General features: G+C 46.1%; 1 long non-coding RNA gene across 1 annotated transcript; it reads right to left on the bottom strand.

Moving 5' to 3' along the window:
* Positions 1 to 5396: 5396 nt before the first annotated feature.
* On the bottom strand, positions 5397 to 10438 carry LOC129630124 (uncharacterized). Its single transcript, XR_008703544.1, has 2 exons — positions 9211 to 10438; positions 5397 to 7501 (listed from the first exon to the last, which is right to left on the bottom strand). It is a non-coding gene; the product is annotated as an uncharacterized LOC129630124 (long non-coding RNA).
* Positions 10439 to 14608: the final 4170 nt, after the last annotated feature.

Raw genomic sequence — 14608 nt, 5'->3', positions numbered from 1 at the left:
GTCCATAGGGTCTCAGAGTCAGACACGACTGAAGCGGCTAACACACACAGAGTGATGCTCGAGCAAGGCTCGAGGAAGGGCCAGGAGAGGAGGCTCACAGCAGAGTCGGGTCGGACTCTGCTGTTCCTGCTCGTTGCCTTTGCCGAAACCCAGGTGCACGTGCTTTTGTCTTGTCTGCTGAAGAATCATTTCAATTCCTAGACTTCACTTCACATTGTACTGACAGCTGTCCCATCCTCCCCTGGTTCCCCAATCAATGCCATGCCAGAACTGTGTCAGGGCGTGCATTATTTATCTCTAATGGGAGCAGAGTTACTCAAGGCGCCAATGAATCAATGGATTCAGATGTGCCATCAAGACCCTCCTCAATCAATAGGTAGAGGACAGATTCAACAAGGGTGGGGGGGAGGTGAGAACAGGAGGGCTGAAGATTTAGGACAGTAAGTGCTGGCCTGAGTCAGAATCTGAGCTGCAGCCTTAGCTCAGATCCCAACTCTTTCCCCAGATGGGGCCTCAGTTTACCTCACTTGTATAAAGGGGCGGTGAGGCTAAACCAGCTTACAACCCCTCTTTAGCACTCATCTTTTTTAATTAAGAGTATTGAAGTTTCCAGGGACTGTTTCCAGGACTAGCTAGAAATGTTCATGGCAGTTGAAACTAGTTAGTTTAACTAGCTCAGGAGCCTTCAGAAGTTGAGTTTTGGAAAAGCCATTATTTTTACAACATAAATGACTCACATACCCAGAGGCAGCTGAGCCCGGATCATGCTTTCCACGATGGGTATGACTTCTTGGATGGTTCTGCCTAGGGTATGGGTTGATCTCATTTTGGGTATGTTAGAAGTAATCCCCCGCTCATAAAAGATGGTTTGGAAAGTAGGGATTAGGAGGGAGGCTTTAGCAATACATTTCCCATGTCTTAGGGCTTGGTTTTGTATCTTCTTAGAATCATTTAATGGCGTTTAATGATATGCTTCCATGACTTGGACTCCAGCCTTGACTATATGCCTAGCAGACATTTGGGTTCAGTTTTGCTGTCATAAGTCTTTTGTTCCTGAAACTTCTGTCCTCAAGGGGTGAGGTTCTGGTTGTTGGCCATCGCTTTTTGCCAGCTTTTTCCTGGTGAGGTCGTTCTTACTCCCATGGACCACAGCTGTGCTATTGAGGCCTCAGGCTTACCTAGGAGACACCAGGCAGGTAGGATCCCCGTGCCCCCTTAGAGGAGTATTTGAGGTCCCCAACTTGTATTAGAACTAGTTAGAATACAGTCAGGGGCTCAGGCCTGATAACATCTCAAGCATTGCACCCCTTGCCCTTCACATCACTCATATTCCACCCTGGGCTTCCCTATCTCTGGGAACACTGCTCTACTTAGCCCACACTACTGGGAGTTCCAGCTTGGATGGCTCACTCCCCTTCATACCCAACAGCCCATCTTTTATCAAGTCCTATTTCTTCTTCTGTCCCCAATCCATCTTTATCTTAGCATCTTCACTGGTACGGGCTTGGACCCCAGTTCCATCTCCCACCTGGATAACTGGAGTAGCTTCCTGATCTCCCTACTTCTTGCTGCCTGTTATCAACTTGAGACAGCGCCAGTGATTGACAAACATTCACAGTTTTGATTGTTGATGTCTTCACCCATCATCTCTGGGATAAAGTCTGAAATCCGTTCACCATGACAAGATCCCACAGAACAGGGCTCCTGCCCCGCTGCTCTCATCTTAAGAGATGCTGCTGCCACCCCACATGCTTATTATACTCCAGTCACTGTGCTCTTATGCTTCATCCCAAACTGATCCTACCTCAGGATCCTTGCATCAGCTATTCCTCCCACTTTGGATGTTTGAGATTTTTGCTCAGACTTTAGCTAAGTCATGCATCCATTCATTCTCAGTTGAGAACTCTGAGCTACTCTAAAGTAGCCAGTGAGCTCTGTACTGGGTTCAGGCACAGGGGGTGTGAGGTACACTGTATAGTTAAAGTATTCCTGCATCAGGTATTATTTAGTCTCTAAATTGTGTCCAACTCTTCTGTGACCCCCCCAGACTATAGCTCCTCTGTCCATGGGATTTCCCAGGCAGGAATTCTGGAGTGGCTTGCTACTTCCTTCTCCAGGGGATTTTTCCAACCCAGGGACTGAAACCATGTCTCCTGTATTGGCAGATTCTTCACCACTGAGCCACCAGGAAAGCCCACACTGGGATATGGATTCTCCAAATTTGTCATAAGTGCCTTATCCCAACAGGATTAAGAAGCCTCATGCAGATGACAATCTTGAGTTAGGGAGGAATTTCTTGGGGAATCTTTCACAAGAAATGAACCTAGGCAGAGAGCACATTTCAGGAACAGTTATATGCCTTTTTTCATAGAACCATTCTCTTTAGATACTTAGTCTTATTGCCACCCCCAAAAGAGTCTGGTCCTCACACCCAACAAGATAAGGTTCTCATAAATCAAATGCTAGTATCAAAGACCAGATTGATGTCAGAATCCAAGTCTAGGTTTATGGAAAAGCTAGATCATTCCTTATTCTTGTTCTTGGTTCAGTGTCTGACATGTATCAGGTGCTTAAAGTTTCTTTCTATCCTCTTATTCAACCCTAGATACCAATGTTTTTATTGCCTTGGATCTCAGGTAAGATGTGCTTATTAGAAGCAAAGCCCTTAAGATCTAACAGCAAGAATGATCAGGTCTAGAGATCAGAACTGCTGTCCCTCCAGCCCAATCTTGGCTCTAGAAGGGACTTAAGTGTCCAATCTTTTCTAGACTTCCAACTAGGATGCCAGGGAAAGTTGACCATTCCTAAACCAGCATCATGCCAACTTCCCATGAGGCTCCCTCATCCGTGACTTGGCTTTCTCTCCAGAGCCCCCAGTTGCTGCACAAAGTGATGGGCAAGAGCCTTCAGGGCTCTGACAGTGTCACAAAGGTAGCCCCAGCTCTGATCCCCTTGCTCTGATTTCTGTAGGGCTGTTTGGTGGAGAAGTGATCAAAGCCATTAACTGCTGGGAACCCCAGAACCCATAGTTGTCTTGGTTATAAGGTACTGGGCACAAAGTCACATCCATGGCAAGTGAGTGAGACAAGATCCTGTGACTTCAATCTGACAGGTTATCTGGGGGAGAAAGAAGGGGGCACTGGGGGTGGGGAGAGAAAGGATAACCTAGGAGGTAAGAACGGGTGTGTGTGCTCACTTGTGTCTGACTCCTTGGGACCCCATGGACTGTAGTCCACCAGGTTCCTCTGTCCATGGGGATTCTCCAGGCAAGAATACTGGAATTCATAGCCATTCCCTTTCTTCAGGGGATCTTCCCAACCCAGGGATCAAACTCATGTCTCTTGCATTGGCAAGCAGATTCTTTACCTCTGCACCACCTGGGAAACCCAGGTAAGAACATAGAGGCAGTCAACCCGTCCCCCATCAGGCTCTTTAGGGGCACAATAAGGAGCTTGCAAGGGCTACCAGTGCTCATGTCACATTATCAAATGGCTGAGGTGTGATGAATGCCAAAATTTTGGTAGTTGCTATCTGCCTAGAGATTAATGAACATGCAGAACTTGGAAGGATACCATGGAGACACTTTGGATGGCCTCAAGCTGAGCTAAGCTAAATTCAGACTGAGTCACAGGACCCAGGGCAGATGGTTTCCTCCCCAGCTTTCCTCATTTGATGAAGGTGATGATGGTACCTAGCTGGCTGGGTGATGAGGGTCCACTGAGAAATGTCATCCCAATTGAGGCAGACATAGGCCTAGTAGAGCCTAAGCTAAACTTGAAGTCTCTAACATACAAGATTATGAATTTGGAGTATGGAACCCAGCTTAAGCTTCATCTTTAGGGTAAATCAGAACATTCAGAAGCAGATCAGTACTTAGTACATGCTAAATGCTCAGCACGTGGGAACTGTTATCGGTGACCTAGTTAGGAGAGGAAAAGTCATCCCAGAGCCGTGAAGTGCTCGTTATGTTACCACTGATGGGCTTTCCCTGGTGACTCAGTGGTAAAGAGCCCCCCTGCCAATACAGGGGATGTAAGGGATGAGGGTTCGATCCCTGGGTCGGGAAAATCCCCTGGAGAAGGAAATGGCAACCCACTCCAGTATTGTTGCCAAGGAAATCCCAATGGTCAAAGGAGACTGGCAGGCTACAGTCCATGGGGTTGCAAAAGAGTTGGACATGATTGAAGTGGCTTAGCATGCATGCATGCAATTCATAGATTATCTAGTGTTTGGCTACAAGGAATGGGTGCAGAGGGAATGAGGCAGGAAAACATGAAAATAAACTGAGAGGGGGCCCTATAACGCGTGACAGGGTTAAGAGAACTTAACTTCAGGTAGAACTAGTTGAGGCTTAATGACAGACTTTGTAGCTTACGAAAATCTCAGTCTACTGCAAATGTAATGCCCTCAACAGCAGCTGAGACTTGAGAGTGGGGTAAGCCTCACACTAGAGGTTGATCAAGCAGGGGGGACCCATGGGGCACAAATCTACTCCCAGGTCCCTGGACTTAGTTCCAGCTGTGCTGAAAGGTGGGCCCTGGGGATGGGAGCGTTGGGCCCTTTCAAGGGTGTTCTCAAATTAGCTTTTTTTGTAGGAAAGGGGCTCCCACAACTTGGCATAAGTTGTCTTGACCTCCATTGGGTCCACAGGGTGCCTTGGGGGGAAAAAAGACAGCTGTATAAGGAGGTCTGAGCCACCAAGCACCCCCACTTCCTTCCTCCCTGCCCTGTGCACAAGGAGCTGAATTCAGAGAAGAGGCAGCAGAAATACAACCACGGGGATCCTTGGGGACCCTCGCCTGAGCTAGTTGGGGCTGCCTCACCAGAAAGCTCTTCCCGCTCACAGAAGTTTGAAGTGAAAGAACTATTTTTTGATTTGAGGCACCACTCTTGCTTTCCCCAGATTAAGGGTCAGCTTTCTCTCACCTGTGCTTTGTACCAACACAAAGACTTGATCATTTGAGCGATATACCCATTTACTTGACATTGCATGATGATGTACATATGGCACATATATATTCCCCAGTTTAATGAGGAAAACTTTAAAAGTACCAGGGCGACATGACTTGCCCAGGAGGACTTCCAAAGGAGTTGCCAGGCTAAGGTTTCAGCTTGCACAGCTGACTTCAGAGCCCTAGTACCCAATACCCTGCATGACTCGGACTCTCAGTGAGAAAGACTCTGGGCTTTCAACCTTACTTTGTGCCAACCCTCCTGCTCCCCTGACCCCTCCTGGGTCATTGTTGACCTGCCTCCCTCAGCTGTGAAAAGTTTGGAGATGGAAATGAGAAATGCCTACCGAGGTAGAACATTGTGAGGTTGTAGTGACCAAAAGCTTTTCCTTCCCCAAAGAGAAAACCCAGATAGCTTTTAACCCATGCCAGGAGCTGCTCCCAGCTGTCCAAAGTTGAGCTGTAATTAACCTTCTCCACCTCCTGTCCCTTCTTGCATGCTTTGGAAGGTAGGCTTTCAGAGCCCAGCATCCCTACAAGGTTACATAGTAGCCAGCGTGGAGCACCTCCCTGGAGGAACTGGACTGGAAGAGGAGCAGGTTCACAGAGCGTGCCCTCTTTGGTCAGACAGCCCCGCTAGTAGAAATAGAAACTCCATTTTTTTCCATCGCATTTCCCTATTATAGTCAACATGCCCCATGTGGAGCCTACAGACTGCTCAGAGGCTGGGGTCCTGCCATAGACAGGACCTCAGGGAGAGCTTTGAGATACCTAAAAGTAGCTTTTTATTTCTTGCAAGTTTCAAGAAGAGAACAAGGCTAGCTGAGTGGCCTCCCGGACAGACAGCGTGACTCCTTCCTCTTTCAATTCCCTCTTCAATTCCCTTCACAGCCCCTGGAGGACAAGCAAGACTTGTTAGGGGTGTCAGAGCCTAAAAAAAGGTTCCTTGTAGACAAATCCCCCCTCACTATAACTCTGGACCACCCGTGCCCCCCAGCCACAGTTCCAGCATCCTTCTCGTCTCTGATTCTAAGGAAGTTCCCTGCTGCTCTTTCTTCCTCCTCTCGGTCAAAAAAACGTTGAAGCCTACACCAGGATTTTCTTAAACTCTAGAACATCTTAAGAAAGAGAAAGCCTAACCAGCAGCCACCCACCACCCACCCCCTACCCCCAATAGGGCATCCTTGGTTTAGATAAAAGAAAGCATCTTCTATACTGACCCCTGCCCCTTCCCCTAAAAGGATGGCAGGCTCCAGAGAAAAGAGTTGAGGACGGGCCCAAAGCGGTGCTTTTAAGGCTTCCCGTGGTGCTGTCCGTGCTGCCTATTGGCTGGTTATGTTCCTCCCAAATGCCGTTCACCTGGACCCACGAGTGGCTCCTGCAAGTATTTCATTCCAGGTGTTGCTTATTAGGACTGTGACTGGAGGCTCCCAGTTGATGCCAGCTGTCCTGGTGTAATTAACAGCGCCACCTTCCTCCGTCAAATGTGTCCCTGTTTAGATAATAAAGGGATGCTCTCCCTAAAGATATGTGTCCTTCTATAGCCAATGTGAGCCTGTGGAAGCTGTCTCCCACCAGAAGGTCATCATCAAGGACAGAGCCATTTGCAGGGGGCGAAGGAGGTGTTAGAGTGTCCTGGCGATTTCCCCAGCTCCTGTGAATAAGCTGGGGCTGTGAACTCAGCTTCCCAAAGCCTGGCCAGGCTCTAACATAACCAGAGCCCCCACATATACCCAATTTTAGCTCGACAGTTGCTTGAATTTAGGGTGTTCTCTTGAGAGCTGGGGGCTTCCCTGGTGGCTCAGCGGTAAAGAACCCACCTGCTAAGCAGAAGATGCAGGTTCAATCCCTGGGTTGGGAAGATCCCTGGAGAAGGAAACGGCAGCCCTGTCCATGACGTTGCAAACAGTAGAACGAAACTTAGCAACTAAACAGCAACTCGACAGCTGGATGTGAGATTTTCATCTATGGTTTTGTGTAAGTTCTCCCTTCTTAAACTGTTTGTATTGGGTTGGCTAAAAAGTTCGATTTTTCCTGTTATATCTCACAGAAAAATCCAAATGAACCTTTAGGCCTAACTAATACTAAAATCCATACCACTGCAAATCCAAATTCCAGTTCTGCCAACTGAATCACTGTGAAGTCTGGCTAAGTTCATTCACCTTCCTTTGCCTCCATGTCCCCCTCTGAAAATTCTCACAACCTAGGGATGTTATGGGAGAAGGCAATGGCACCCCACTCCAGTAGTCTTGCCTGGAAAATCCCATGGGCGGAGGAGGCTGGTAGGCTGCAGTCTATGGGGTCACTGAGCGACTTCACTTCCACTTTTCACTTTCATGCATTGGAGAAGGAAATGGCAACCCACTCCAGTGTTCTTGCCTGGAGAATCCCAGGGACGGGGGAGCCTGGGGGGCTGCCATCTATGGGGTCACACAGAGTCGGAAACAACTGAAGTGACTTAGCAGCAGCAGGGATGTTATGAGGATGAAATGAGTTAATATCTGGAAGTCTTCAGAACAGAGCATGGGATGTAAGTACTATAAAGGTCTCTGAAAAATAAGCAGAAGGAAAAAAGAAACAGAAAGGATAATTCATCTATGAGCTGGCTTTTTAATTCACGCCCAGCATTACGGATTGGAGAAACTGCTGTTACCAACATCCGCGCTTGGCAGAAAATTAAGATACAGAGGTTCAAAAATATTCACAAGAGTACCTAAGAAGAAAGTGACAGGTTTGATTTAAAAAGAATGAAATAATACCATTTGCAGCAGCGTGGATGGACCTAGAGATAATCACACTAAGTAAGCCAGATGGAGAAAGACAAATATATGATAACGTTATCCATGGAATCTAAGAAAAATGATACAAATGAATTTATTTACAAAACAGAAATAGACACACAGACATAGAAAACAAACTTGTGGTTTCCAAAGGAATAATGGGGGGGGATCATAAATTAGGAGTTTGGAGCTAAGAGACACACACTACTATATATAAAATAAATAGATAACCAATAAGGACCTACTCTGTAGCACAGGTAACTCTGCTCAATATTCTGTAATAACCTACATGGGAAAAGAATAGATAAATATGTATAGCAGAATCACTTTGCCGTCCACCTGAAGCTAACACAACACGGTTAATCAACTATACTTCGAATAAAAAAAAAAGTGGCAGGTTTGGATTTGAATTTGGGTGCTGCCAATTCCAAATTGCATGCTCCTTTTACTGTACAACCAAGCATGTATTTTATGTATGTTCAACTTAAAACCCCCACATTGCAAGGGCATCTCCTTGTTTAGGCATATAGGAATTTGCTAAGGCCAGCTTTCCCCTATTTATAACCCCCTGATTGTGCAGACTTTGATCACATGCTCCTTTGGCCATCCTATTTCGAGACTGAAGAGGCGACACGATACAGTTACTGAGTCTTCTGGGTATGCACCCATACTTGAGGGGATTCCAGATCCTTTTAAGAAGGATGTGGGGCAGAAGATTGTAAAGAGGGATCATTCAATTGCTGTTACTGTTAATAATAATTAAACAAATTCCTCCAGGCTTGGGAAAATATAAAGCCTGTAAGGATACACAATCATTATAACAAAGGAGCCACTACCGTGTCAGCTCTGTGATGGCAGAGGGTTTATTCTGTTTCCTTCACCTCTGAGCCTAAGAACAATTCCTGGCACATGGGCTTCCCAGGTGGCACGGTGGTAAAGAATCCGCCTGCGAATGCAGGAGATGCAAGAGATGCAGGTTCGATTCCTGGTTGGGAAGATTCTCTGGAGTAGGAAATGTCAACCCACTTCAGTATTCTTGCCCGGGAAATCCCATGGACAGAGGAGCATGGTAGGATACAGACTATGGGGTCACCGAATCAAACATAACTGAGCATGACAAAATAGGTATTCAGAAACACTTCTATAATGACGATGAATGTGTGACTGAACAGAGAGCACAGAATGAAGGAAACAGTGTAACCAAATGGATATGAACATACGTTTTGACATCAGACATGTGAACTGAAGCTCTAGCTCCATCCTGGCTTACCCAAGACCATCCCAGGTTTTAACGTTGAAAATCTTGTATCCCAGGAAAGCCTTCTGGATAAAACAGGACTGTTGATCACCATATACACTCATCGTGAAAGTCCCCTGACTTCTCCGAGCCTCAGTTCCCTTAACTGTAAATGGAATAGCAATATTATGGAACCTTATGGGGTTGCTATGAGGATGAGATAACTGCATGGAATACCTACCACGGGTGCTTTGCACATGGAAAGTACTTCCATCTACTTCCGGATCTTGAAAATGCTTCCTGCTTCTTGATACATGTCCCTGACCCTGCTGAGATTAGAGTCCTTGGTTTTAGGGCAGAGGAAGGAGGCGAGCCACCTAAAAGCCAAAAAGCTGGTGCCTCTTGGCGGTTTTCCTCGGCAGGGAAGTGGCCTCCCCCTGTCCCCCACCCCCACCACCCCCAGCTGCTTTTTTAGCCATCATATCTGGCGGCTCCGTGCTGATTTCCAACAGATGTTCCTCTAATGAACCACACTGGAATCTCAGGCCCTTAATATAGTGCCGGGGTGTGATAAGTTCGAAATGGCTGTCATCATGGCCCGTGAGGATGGTCTGGCCATTGTTTTAGACTGTCTTCCTCTGATTGTTCTGTGAAGGGGAATTTATTTTCTTCCATCACCTCTTCGCCCCATACAGTCCCCTGCCCCCCTCCCTACCCCCTATTCTGGGGCCCCAGCTCCTGCCCGAATTAAAAGTCTGAACCTTCGAGAGAATGCTCAGTGTACCACAATGAGGGGGGATGACAGAGCGAGGGGATGGGAAGGAGGGGTGGTTCAACAGAGACCTGAAATCGATATTCTCGGGGTACGATCATGCAGATTCACAGACTCCCAGGCGAAGAGCTGGCTCCTGGGGGACCTGATGCAGATATTCTCTGAGCAGGAGGGATTGTGGTCCAGGGGGGAGGCCCTGGTGTCTTGCAGCTGGGACTCAGCGGGGGGCGTCCATTTACACAGGCGCGGACCTTCTGGATGAACAGGGAGAAAGAAGCCAGGGATGGGGAGAGGTTTCCAGTCCCTGTCTGGTCACGTCTGGTTCGTCTGAATGATCTCGGTGCCCTGGTTTGGTGGGGTCAGGAAGCCTTCCTGAGGGTTTCCTAAGTGCCAGCCACTGATACACACAGTCCAGAGACAGACTGCCCTGAAGGTGTGACAGCAAATAGCTCATTGATAGAGAATCAGAACCCCTACCCTCTGGCTGGATCTGTTTGCTATTTGCATCAACAGCAAGAGGCTGGATGCTGTTTCTCAGAATACATAATTTCTGCCAATAACAATAAATCAATAAATAGCAAACATTTCTGAGTTCTTACCAAAGCTCAAGGGCCTGGCTAAATGTTTCCTATATATCATCCATGTAATTCTCTCGATGACCTCATGAGGTTGTTGCTCTCATCTCAATAGGTAACAAAGGCCCAGAGAAGTTAAGTCACTTGACCAAGACCACACAGCCAGCCAGTGGCCAAGGCGGCATTTGAATTTGAAGAGAGCTGACTCCAAAGCCTAATTTTAACCACTCTCTAAAGCGGGCATCCAAATTCTGACTATTCCAAATTTCTGGTTGTTGAGAAACTAGGAGAACAATTTCACCTATTTGGTTATAAGGTACTTAAAGAAGTCTATTTAGCTTCATTCTTAACAAAAGACTAGGACTGGGTTTTTCATCATGTAATCAGAGCAACACAGAGAATTCAAAGAATCTGTTGCATCGAGGTTTCTCATTTTATGGGAATTAACCTATGATCCGTGGTCTTTCTCCTGACAATAAGTTCTTCAATCCTCTGATATTCACTTGGGGGAAATTTAATCCATACAGAATTCACACTGTACAGCAACCATCCCTATAGAAAGGACCTTACAAATTATTCCTGTATGGAAATATCATTGCTATCCACAATATTCGGGGGGGATTCGAGGAAAGGTAAAAACCAAACACAGCAATAAGAAGAGAGAACATAAATAATCCTCACTCAGGATCTTCAATGAATCGGTGCAGAGGTCTACAATTTTTTTCTGCAAAGGCCCACAAAGTAAATATTTTAGGTCTGGCAGCCACACAATATGTCACAACTCTTCAACTGTGCCATTGGAGCAAGAAAACAGCCATAGACAAATGAATGTACAAGTGAATTAGAGTGGCTGTGTTCCAATAAAACTTTATTTATAAAAACAGATGGGGAAGGGGCTGGCATAGTTGATAACATACAGATAGGAGGATTTGAACCTGGTGACCTGACTTGGCAGTGTGTTGATAAGCTTTTAATCTAATAAATTTAAATGTAATATCAAAATGAATAATCCTAATAGATAGCCTTATGTGAAAGCTTTATAAATGCCAGTTTCTTTGTGTGTTAAACACACAAGGGCTTCTCTGGTGGTCCTTGCAGTGCAGGGGACACAGGTTTGATCCCTGGTGGGGAGAAATAAGATCCCACATGCCATGGAGCAACTAAGCCTGCGTGTGCTGCAACTACTGAAGCCCATGAGCCAGAACTAGAGGGCCCGTGTGCAAGGAAAGATCCCACAACCAAGACCCGGTGCAGCCACATGAATAGATAAATAAATAAAATAAATGAAAAAGAATTAAATACACAACAAGTCCTACATGTTCAACCACTGAGCAGTCATCCAAACCTCATGATGTAGCTCCTGTCATTCTGGTTCTAGGGCAGTACCTGCCACCTAAGAAGGACTCACTCCATCCTAGCTGAGTCAATCAATTTGCATTTTAGGGATGGGGGAACAGAAGCTCAGAAAGTTTAGTTGTTTGCTCCAAGCTTTTGAGCCCATAATAAACACTCAGTAAATTTCAGCTCCAAGACAGAGCTAGAATTGGAAACCAATTACGTACTAGCAGGTGTGAGGCTTGGGACTATTAAAGGTAGTTTATGAGGGGGGCAGACTGGTCCTAGCAGTTGCCTGGACTTTGCACTTGCCCAAGTGTGCAAAGGCTCATCTATCCACACACACTGCTATGTCTCCCGCCACCTGCAGCTGACTTTTTTGCCTTCACACGGCTTCCTAAGCACAGATGTTTTGGGAGACCATCTAACCCAGCCAAGCCAGCCTAGCTCCTACTCTCAAGCCTTTCTTGCTCTTTGGTGAAATCCCAACTCTCTTGAGTGAAGCTTCTTGAGGGCAGGGGAGGGGAAATGGGCCAAAAGGGGCTCTGGCCACCTGCAGGCAAAGAGCAGATGTATATTGAGAAGCAGCAAAATGCCAGATCGTTGTCTAGACAGTGGACCCCAGCACTGCAAGCTATCCCAGCCCCCAGTGAGATGATGCTATCGAACACATCCTCCTCTTCATCCTATAAGTCGCTTCAGTCATGTATGACTCTTTGGACTCTATAGACAGTAGCCCACCGCGCTCCTCTGTCCATGGGATTCTCTAGGCAAGAATACTGGAGTGGGTTGCCATTTCCTTCTCCAAGCGATCTTCCTGACCCAGGAATTGAACTGGCATCTGTTATCTCTCCTGCATTGGAATGGAAACTGAGTGCACCCATCAAGATCTTGCAGGAGGTCCCCTGGTCCACTGGCTAAGACCCCACACACTCCCAATGTGGGGGGCCAGGGTTCGATCCCTGGTCAGGGAACTAGATCTCCCATGCCACAATTAAGTATTGGCATGCTGCAGTGAAGATTGAAAATCTTTCATGCCATGACTAAGACCCAGTGCAGCCAAATAAATAATAAAATATTTTTAAAGATCTTGCAAGAAGCTGATGGTCTATTCATGTGGTAATAAGAGATGAGTTTAATAAAGGGATGATTTACAAAGGCACAAGTGGATTTGGTGCAGCGCCCCAGAGGAAATACCAGGAAGGAACCTCTGTACCTCACTGTGGTAGACAGAATAATGTTGACCTCTCTCCCACTAAAAATGTCCACATTCTAATCCTAGAACCTGTGAATACAATACCTTACATAGCAAAGCAGACTTTGCAGGTAAGATTAAGCTAAGGATCTTGCAACGAGGGAATGATTGGGTGGGATCAATGTAATCATGAGCCTCCATCTGAGAGGGAGGCAGGAGATGTGCCTTGGAACAGTGGGAATGCACTTTGAAGATGAAGGAAGAGGCTACGAGCTGAGGAATGCAGGCAACCTCTAAGCATTGGAAAAGGCAAGGAAATGGATTCTTGCTCAGCACCTCTGCAAGGAACGACCCTGCTGATACTACAACTTTAGCCCCAAACTGATTTTTAAACTCATGACCTCCAGAATTGTAAGGTAATAAATCTGAGTTGTAACAAAATGATAAGACAACCCACACATTAGGAGAAAATATTTGCAAATGATGTAACCCATAAGGGATTCGTCTCCAAATTTTACAAACAGTTCATGACACTTAACAGCATCAAAACAAATAACCTGCTCGATAAATGTGCAGAAGACCTAAGCAGACATTTCTCCAAAGAAGACAGATGGCCAACAGGCACATGAAAAGATGTTCACCATCGCTAACTATTCAGTTCAGTTCGGTTCAGTTCAGTCGCTCAGTCATGCCCGACTCTTTGCAACCCCATGAATCGCAGCATGCCAGGCCTCCCTGTCCATCACCATCTCCCGAAATTCACTCAAACTCACGTCCATCAAGTCGGTGATGCCATCCAGCCATCTCATCCTCTATCGTCCCCTTTTCCTCCTGCCACCAATCCCTCCCAGCATCAGAGTCTTTTCCAATGAGTCAACTCTTCGCATGAGGTGGCCAAAGTACTAGAATTTCAGCTTTAGCATCATTCCTTCCAAAGAACACCCAGGACCGATCTCCTTTAGAATGGACTGGTTAGATCTCCTTGCAGTCCAAGGGACTCTTAAGAGTCTTCTCCAACACCACAGTTCAAAAGCATCGCTAACTATTAGAGAACCCCCAAATCATAACTAAGAGATATCACCTCACACCAGCCAGAATGGCTATCAACTGGAAATCCACAAACAATAAATGCTGTAGAGGATGAGGAGAGAAGGGAACCCTCCTACACTGTTGGTGGGAATGTAATCAGTGCAGTCATTATGGAGAACAGTAGGAAGGGTCCTTAAAAAGCTGAAAATACAGCTACCATATGACCCTGCAATCCCACCCCTGGGCATATATCTTGAGAAAAACACGGTTCAAAAGGACACAGTCACCCACCCCAGTGTTCATTGCAGCATTGTTAACAATAGCCAAGACGTGGAAGCAATCTGAATGTCCACTGACAGAGGAATGAATAAAGATGTGGTAGATATATACAATGGAATATTACTCAGCCATTAAAGAGAATGAAATAATGCCATTTGCAGCAACAGGGATGGACCTAGAGATTCTCGAACTTAATGAAGTAAGTCAGACAGAGGAGAAGCATCGTTTGATGTCCCTTACATGTAGAATCTAAAAAGATATGATAGAAATGAACTTACTTACTAAACAGAAAGAGACTCACAGACTTGGAGAAAGATCTTATGGTTGCTGGGGGAAGAACTGGGGGAAGGGATAGTTAAGAAGTTTGGGATGGACATGTACACACTGCTGTATTTAATATAGATAAAATATGACCTACTGTATAGCCCATAGAACCCTGCTCAATGTTATGTGG

This window comes from Bubalus kerabau, chromosome 16 (genome assembly GCF_029407905.1).
Source record: "Bubalus kerabau isolate K-KA32 ecotype Philippines breed swamp buffalo chromosome 16, PCC_UOA_SB_1v2, whole genome shotgun sequence".
NCBI lineage: Eukaryota > Metazoa > Chordata > Mammalia > Artiodactyla > Bovidae > Bubalus > Bubalus kerabau.
This window is presented reverse-complemented; position numbering and strand designations above follow the sequence as displayed.